The following is a 9,413-nucleotide window of genomic DNA, read 5'->3' as shown; positions in this document are numbered from 1 at the left end:
ATCTCAGCATTTGCTACATGCAGAAAGGCATGAATAAAGAGATAAATGTTTGATCTCATTTCCTAGCTGCCTAGTATATGTTTCATGAAAACAGGATTTAAATGTTGCTAGTTTGTTGATTGCTAGGTGACTGGCTTTGATTTTTTATCTTGCCATATATTTTCTGGCAAGAAAATAATTAGATTACAAAGTGTTTCTACTGGACAATTGGTGTTATAACATTTATTATGCAAGAGAGCTTAGAGAGTGGATTTTTTCAAAGAAATTCTAGATACAAGGTTTCATAATAATGAATCAATATACAAATTGGCTAATTCAATCCACTTTGTGGTATAACTGAATGACTGGGGTTTTAGACAAATAACTTAACAGTGTGCATTCAAGTTTAAAGTATGGGTTATAACTATTTCATTTCCCTTTTTTTAGAATGCCAACTGTGTAGTTTTCCAAAAACTGATTCTCTGAGTATAATTAAATTTATTTGTCACCTCAAATCCTCTGTCTAGACAAAAAAGAGTTAATGAAGATTAATGGTATTTTGATTTCTCTAAGTAAAGCTGGACTGAAAACAGAATATGGTGATAAATCAGAAAATGAAAACAAATGAAGTGAAAGGTGTTATCCAAGTGAAAGTTTGAATGGCAATGTACAGTGAATAAAGAGCTGGTTTCCAAGTCAGGAAGACTTGAGTTCAAATTTAACATAGTGTTTTTATACTTCTTCAATTCCTCTAGGAAATTCTCTAATGTTCTTCATTTGCTGAGTAATTGCTTCTCTGCTTCTTATATAGAAATCATAGATGATAACAAATACAGAAATATATATATATATATGCATATACACATGTATAAATATATACAATTGTATGAATATTGTATATTTATATGTATATATGCATGCATGTGTGTAGATAGGTGAGAAGATAGAAAAATTACATTTATATATAGTTCCTACTATATTCCTACTATGTAAAGTGCTAAATGTGTGTGCTATATATTATGTGTATGTGATTTGTTCAACTACTTGCAGCAAGGGAAGCAAGAATTTCAATTTCTTAAAAGAGAGTGGTGATGGGCTGGTATTATTATATTTTACATAAGAATATTAAAGTTGATAAAATTGATGAAATATGCTAGATTAAATTATTCTTTTATAACACAAAATGATTGTAGATTCATTGATATAGAACTAGAAGACTTCTAAAAGTCAGGTAGTTCAACCTCTTCATTTTACAGTGGAGAGTTTATTAAGCTCAGAATTAGAAAGATTTGCCCATTGTCACTCAATCTTGACTTCTTGAATTAAAAAATTATTTAAATGTATTTTATTCTTTGATTGTTTACCTTTATATTCAAGAACCTTTCTTCCCTCTCTATTATCCAAAATCTTGCCTCAAAGCAAATAATGTGAAAAAGAAACAAGGTAGTTTTGCAAAAAATAATTTTTTTAAAAGTTAACTAAGGGGCAGCTATGTGATGCAGTGGATAAAGCAGGAGGACCCGAGTTCAAATTTGACCTTCAGACACTTAATGATTACCTAGTTGTGTAACCCTGGGCAAGCTTCTTAACCTCATTGCCTTGCCAAAAAGAAAAACAACAAAAAAAAAAATCACCGCAATATGACATTATACAACATGTTTCACCCTTATAATCCCCTTCCTCTGTCAAGAAAGAGGTTTATTTTTCATCCCTTCTTCCACATTAGTCATTATAATTGCATAGCATTCCCTTACATTTTTATGAATGAGGTTATTGCCTGTATTTATATTGTTATTACATTGATAATTTTTTCTTTAATAATGCTTACTTTACTTTACATAACAGGATCATAAATCTAGAGTCAGAAGATACCCTTCATACAATTTTGTCCAAACTCATCATTTTTCAGATAAATAAACTTAGACCCGGGGAGATGGAATAATTTGCAGAAGGTGATACAGGAAACAAGTGTTAGAAGTAGGATTTGTGAACAATCCTCTATTTTCAAACCCAGTGCTTTCTTCTACTATTTTCTAATACTTATTGGAATTTTTCACTTTCATTGGTGCAATAGATTATTGAATTCATGTAGTAGAAATGTAATATTTCTAAAATTTTTAGATCTTTATTTTTATTTTTTTGCTTTTTGTTTAATAGGATATGGATAGACCCGGTAGTTCCTACAATCAAATATAAAATGTTGCTTGACATTCAAAGCCCTTAAAATTTTTTCTACCTTGGAGCTGTGAACTCATCCAACCTTTCTGGAGAGAAATTTGGAACTACACCCAAAGGGCAAAAAAAAATGTGCATACCCTTTGATCTAGCAATACCACTATTGTGTCTTTACCATGAAGGGATGATGAAAAAGGGTCAAAACATCACTTGTACAAAAATATTCATAGCAGCCCTGTTTGAGGTGGCAAAGAATTGGAAATCAACATAATCAACATGTCCTTCAATTGGGGAATGGCTTAGCAAACTGTGGTTTATGTATGTCATGGAATACTAATGTTCTATTAGAAACCAGGAGGGATGGGAATTTAGGGAAGCCTGGAGGGATTTGCATGAACTGATGCTGAGTGAGATGAGCAGAACCAGAAAAATAATGTATAACCTAACAGCAACATGGGGGCAATGATAACCTTGTTGGACTCGCTCATTCCATCAGTGCAACAATCAGGTACAATTTGGAGGTCTCTGCAATGGAGAATATCATCTGTATCCAGAAAAATAACTGTGGAGTTTGAGCAAGGACCAAGGACTATTACCTTTAATTTAGAGAAAAACCTGATATTCTATTGTCTGATCTTGCTATCTCTAATACTTTATATTTCTTCATTAAGGATATGATTTCTCTCTTATCACATTCAATTTGGATCAATGTATACCATGAAAACAATGTAAAGACTGGCAAATTGCCTTCTGTGAGGGGTGGGGGGAGGGAAGGAAGATTAGGGGAAAAAATTGTAAAACCCAAAATAAATAAAATGTCTGTTATCTGAAAAATGAATAAAATTTTTCTACCTTACCAAAACTTATGGGATTCAGCCAAGGCAGTTTTGAGGGGGGAACTTTATATCTCTAAATGCACATATGAATAAAATAGAAAAAGAAGAGATCAATAAATTGGCTATGAGACTAAAAAAATCTAGAAAAATAGCAAATTAAAGATCCCTAATTAAATACCAAAATAGAAATTCTGAAAATCAAGGGAGAGATTTCTTGCAAAGCAAGAAAACCATTAATCTAATAAATAAAACTGAGTTGGTTTTATGAAAAAGCCAATAAAATAGCTAAACTTTGGGGTGGCTAGGTGGCACAGTAGATAGATCACCGGCCCTGGAGTCAGGAGTACCTGAATTCAAATTCGGTGTCAGACACTTAGTAATTACCTAGCTGTGTGGCCTTGGGCAAGCCACTTAACCCCATTGCCTAGCAAAAACTGAAATTAATAATAATAATAATAATAATAATAATAATAAATTTTTTAAAAAGCTAAACTTTTGGTTATTCTGATTTAAAAAAAGGAAGGAAGATAAACAAATTACCAGGACCAAAAAGGAAAACTGTGAACTAACCAAAAGTGAGGAGAAAATTAAAGAGATAATTCAGAACTACTTTGCCTAACTGTATGCCAATTAATTGGATAACCTGAATGAAATAATTCTAAATGAAATGAAGCTGCCCAGATTAACAGAAGAGGAAATAAAATATCTAAATAGCCCCATTTCAGAAAAAGAAATGGAAGAAACCATCAAAACTGCCTAAGAAAAAAGTGTCCAGGTCCAGGTGGATTTACAAGTGAATTCTACCAAACATTTAAGGAACAATTGATTCCTATTCTACATAAGCTAATTTCAAAAATAGAAGAAGAAGGAATTCTGCCAAATTCCTTTTATGACACCAATATAGTGCTGATATGTAAACCAGGGGGAACCAAAACAGACAAAGAAAATTAAAGACCCATCTCCCTAATGAATATTGATGCAAAAATCTTAAATAAAATTTTAACAATGATATCATAGCAAGTTATTACAAGGATAATACACCATGATCAGGTAGGATTTACACTAGGTAGGCAGGGATGTTCAATATAAGAAAAATACTCAACAAAATTGAACATATCAATAGCAAAGCCAATAGAAATCATATGATTATCTCAATAGATGTTGAAAAAGCCTTTGATAAAAATGCAATATCCATTCCTATTAAAAACACTAGAAAATTTAGGAATAAAGGGAGTTTCCTTTAAAATAATAAATAGTATCTAAAATCATTAACAAATATATGTAATAGGGATAAATTCGGGGTGAAACAAGGATGCCCATTATCATCATAACTATCCAATATAGTATTAGAAATGCTAACTTTAGCAATGAGAGAAGAAAAGAAATTGAAGGAATTAGAATTGGCAATGAGGAAGCAAAGCTTTCACTCTTTGCAGATAATATGATAATACTTAGAGAACCTGAGAAAAGCATCTTAAAAAACTCCTTGAAACAATTAAAAAATTCAGCAAAGTAGCAGTATATAAAATAAACCCACATAAATCATCAACATTTTCATGTATGAGCAACAAAGTCCAAGACCAAGAGATAGAAAGAGAAATTCCATTTAAAGTAACTATAGACAAGATAAAATACATGTGAGTCTACCTCTCAAGACAAACCCAGAAATTGTATGAACACAATTATAAAGCACTTCTCAGCCAAATAATGTTAGACCTAAATAAATGGAAAAATGTCAGTTGCTCAGTTAGTTAAGCTAATATAATAAAAATGACAATTTTACTGAAGTTAAATTACTTATTCAATGTCATACAATCAAACTATCAAGTAACCATTTTATTGAGTTAGAAAAAAATAGTAACAAAATTCATCTGGAGCAACAAAAGGACAAGCACAGAAAGGGAATTGATAAAAAAAAATGTAAAGGAGGGTGGTCTAGCTCTACCAGATCTAAAACTATACTATAAAGTGGCAATCTTCAAAACTGTCTGGCACTGGTTAAGAAATAGAGCAATGGATCAGTGGATTAGGAGAGGTTCAAAAGAAAGTGCAGTAAATGACTAAAGTAATCTTCTGTTTTACAAACCCAAAGACATCAGCTTCCGGGTTAAGAACTTACTATTTGATAAAAATTTTTAGGAAAACTGGAAAATAGTATGCCAAAAACTAGGCATAGACACATCTCACACCCTATATTAAAATAAGGTCAAAATGGGTACAAGATTTAGTCAAAAAAGGTCGATATAATAGTTAAATTAATAGACCAAGAAAAACTCTATAAAATCTATTGAAAAGGGGGCAAATTTATGACAAAAACAAGAAATAGATTACTTTATAAACTGCAAAATGAATGATCTTGACTATATTAAATTAAAAGGCTTTTGCACTAATAAAATCAATGCTGCCAAAATCGGAAGGAAAGCAGAAAGTTAGGGAATGATCTTCACAGTTAGGAGTTCTGATAAAAGTCTCATTTCTAAAGCATATAGAGAATTGCATCAAATTTATAAGGTTACAAGTCATTCTCCAATTGATAAATGGGCAAAGAATATGAAGTTTTCAAATGAAGAAATTAAAGCTATATATAATCATATGAAAAAATGCTCCAAATCATTATTGATTAGAAAAATGCAAATAAAAACTACTCTGATGTTTCACTTCACACCTAATAATCAATGGTGGGGAGGTTGTGGGAGGATTGGGATATTGATGCATTGTTGGTGGAATTGATAAATAAATAAATTGATAAATAAATAAATAAATAATCCAACCATTCTAGAGAACAATATGAAACTATGCCCAAAGAGTAATAAAACTGTTCAAATCCTTTGCCCCAGCAATTCCAATCCTAGGCCTATATCCAGAAGAAATCATAAAAAATGGGAAAAGTCCTTCATGTTCCAAAATATTCTTGACAGCTCTTTTTGTATTGGCAAAGAATTGGAAATTGTGTGGATACTCATCATTTGGGGAATGGCTAAATAATCTGTGATACTTGTACACTTTGGAATAGATCAAGGAGGGGCAACCTGAAAATTATAGGACTTCCTGAAAACATTGAAGAGAAAAAAAGCCTGGACTTATTATTACAGGATCTAGTGATGGAAAACTGCCCTGAAATCATGTAATCGGAGAGCAAAGTAGTTATTGAAAGAGTACATCGATCTGCACCAGAAAAAGATTCTAAGATGAAAACACAAAGGAATATTGTGGCCAAACTCCAGAACTATCAGATGAAGGAGAAAATCCTGCAAGCAGCCAGAAAGAAAGAATTTACATATCAAGGAGCCAGAGTAAGGATCACGCAGGACCTGGCTGCATCAACTTTAAGTGATCGAAGGGCCTGGAATGAGTTTTTCGAAGAGCATGGGAGCTTGGAATGCAGCCAAGAATCTACTTTCCTGCAAAGCTGAGCCTTCACTTCCAGGGAAAAAGATGGACATTTAACGAAATGGAAGAATTCCAAAAATTTCTGATGAAAAGACCAGAGCTAAACAAAAAATTTGGACATCAAACAGGAGGGTTCAAGAGATACATGAAAAGGTTAAAAGGGGGGGGGGCAGTAAAAGGAAAAAAAAGTACAATCCAGTAAATAGAAAATGGCTGTATCCCAGCATGGGGGAAAAATGATTCTCATAAACCATGAGAAATGTAACTCTAACAGAGAGAATACACCTAGCCATAAAAGATGGACATTCATGACCTATCCATGAGACTACTATCTAATGGGATGTAACTGGCTTTAACCCCACTTGGGAGAAAGACTCTAATAACTCTCAGGAATTTTGATTCTATTCAATAGAATATACAGAACTAGAAGGGACAGACACTCAGAATTTTCTATGACTTAGAAAGAATGATCTAAAAAAAAACACTACCTCCCTAAAAAAGGGGACAGGAAAGAGACAGGAGGAGGGAGGGGATTGAATGGGGTAAATCTCATTACACTATGAGGTACAAAAAACCTATGGTAATAGTGGGGAAGAAGGGAGCAGAGGAGAAACACCTGAATCTTCTTCTCATCAGACTTGGCTTAAAGTCAACCTACACATACTCAGATAACTTATAAAACATCTAACCTTTCAAGTATTAAAAGGGGAAAAGGGGGGGGGGAGAGAAAGGGAAGGGGAATGGGGGAAATAAGAGGAAATAACAAAAGGAAGGGAAGGGGGAAAGGGGACAGAAAGGGGAGGGTGTGATATAGGAGGGCAAACTCACTGAAGGGGGTGGTTTTCAGAAAGAAAAGACTGGGGAATATGGATAAAGGGGGGAGGGGGGAAATACAAACAGAGGGAGGATAGCACAGATGGCAATAAAGAATTAGTAATCATAACATTGAATGTGAATGGGATGAACTCTCCCTTAAAACATAAGCAAATAGCAGAGTAGATTAAAAACCAGAATCTTACAAAATACTACTTACAAGAAACCCATTTGAAGCAGGGGGATAGATATATAGTAATGGTAAAAGGTAGCAGCAAAATATATTTTGCTTCAGCTGAAGTAAAAAAAGCAGGGGTAGCAATCCTTATCTCACACAAAGCAGCAGCAAAAATAGTGTTAAAAGAGATAAAGAAGGAAACTTTATCCTCCCAAAAGGTACCATAGACAATAAAGTCATTTCAATATTGAATATATATGCACCCAGTGGGACAGCACCCAAATTCTTAGAGGAGAAGCTGAAGGAACTACAGGAAGATATAGACAGCAAAACTCTGCTAGTGGGAGACCTCAACCTCCTGCTATCAGATCTAGATAAATCACATCATAAAACAAACAAGAAAGAAATTAGGGAGGTAAATAGATTGTTAGAAAAATTAGATATGGTAGACTTATGGAGGAAACTGAATGGGGATAGAAAGGAATGGACTTTTTTCTCTGCAGTACATGGAACTTATACAAAAATTGACCATGTACTAGGACATAAAAACCTAATGATCAACTGCAGAAAGGCAGAAATAGTGAATATATCTTTCTTTTCTCAGAGCACAATGCAATAAAAGTCATATGCAATACTGGGCCAAGGAGATATAGACCCAGAACAAACTGGAAACTGAATAACCTCATTTTTAAAAATGAGTGGAACAAAAAACAAATTACAGAAAGAATTAACCATTTTATCCTTGATAATGATAATAATGAAACAACATACCAAAACCTATGGGATTCATTCAAAACGACTCTCAGGGGATATATTATAGATCTAAATGCTTATATGAATAAATTGGAGAAAGAGGAAATCAATGAACTAAACATACAGCTAAAAAAATTAGAGAAAGAACAAATCAAATATCCCCAATTAAATACCAAATTAGAAATTCTAAAAATTAAAGGAGAAATTAATAAAATTTAAAGCAAAAAAACTATTGAATTAATAAATAAAACCAAAAGTTTGTATTATGAAAAAAACAAGAAAATTGATAAACCTCTGGTCAATTTGATTAAAAAGAAGAAAGAAGAAAACCAAATTGCTAGTATCATAAATGAAAAAGGTGAAGTCACCACCAACAAGGAGGAAAATAAATTAATAATTCGAAATTATTTTGCCCAACTCTATGCCAATAAATTTGATAATCTAAGTAGAAATGTATCATTATTTACAAAAATATAAGTTGCCCAGGTTAAATGAAGAAGAGATTATACCTAAACAAACCTATCTCAGAAAAAAGAAATTTAACAAGCCATTACTGAACTCCCTAAAAAAAAAATCTCCAGGGCCTGATGGATTCACAAGTGAATTCTACCAAACATTTAAGGAACAATTGGTTCCAATCCTATATAAACTCTTTGGAAAAATAGGGAAAGATGGAACTCTGCCTAACTCTTTCTATGAAACCAATATGGTACTGTTACCTAAACCAGGAAGAGTTCAAACAGAGAAAGAAAATTATAGACCTATTTCCCTGATGAATATACATACAAAAATCCTAAATAAAATCTTAGCAAAATGATTATAACAAGTCATCACTAGGATAATACATTATGATCAAGTAGGATTTATTCCAGGAATGCTGGGTTGGTTCCATATTAGGAAAACTGTTAGTATACTCAATTATATCAGCAACAAACCTATCAGAAATCCCATGATCATATCAATAGATGTTGAAAAAGCTTTTGACAAAATACAGCATTCATTCCTATTAAAAACACTAGAGAGTGTAGGAATAAATGGACTGCTCCTTAAAATAATTAGCAGTATCTATCTGAAACCATCAACAAGCATTATATGCAATGGGGAGAGGCTAGAGGCATTCCCAATAATATCAGGGGTGAAACAAGGGTTCCCATTATCACCACTACTATTCAATATTGTATTAGAAATGTTAGCATCAGCAATTAGAGAAGAAAAAGGAATTTAAAGGAATTAGAATTGGGAAGGAAGAGACAAAACTCTCACTCTTTGCAGATGACATGATGGTCTAC

The sequence above is a fragment of the Macrotis lagotis genome, chromosome 7 (genome assembly GCF_037893015.1).
Source record: "Macrotis lagotis isolate mMagLag1 chromosome 7, bilby.v1.9.chrom.fasta, whole genome shotgun sequence".
NCBI lineage: Eukaryota > Metazoa > Chordata > Mammalia > Peramelemorphia > Peramelidae > Macrotis > Macrotis lagotis.
Note: the sequence above shows the minus strand (reverse complement) of the source record.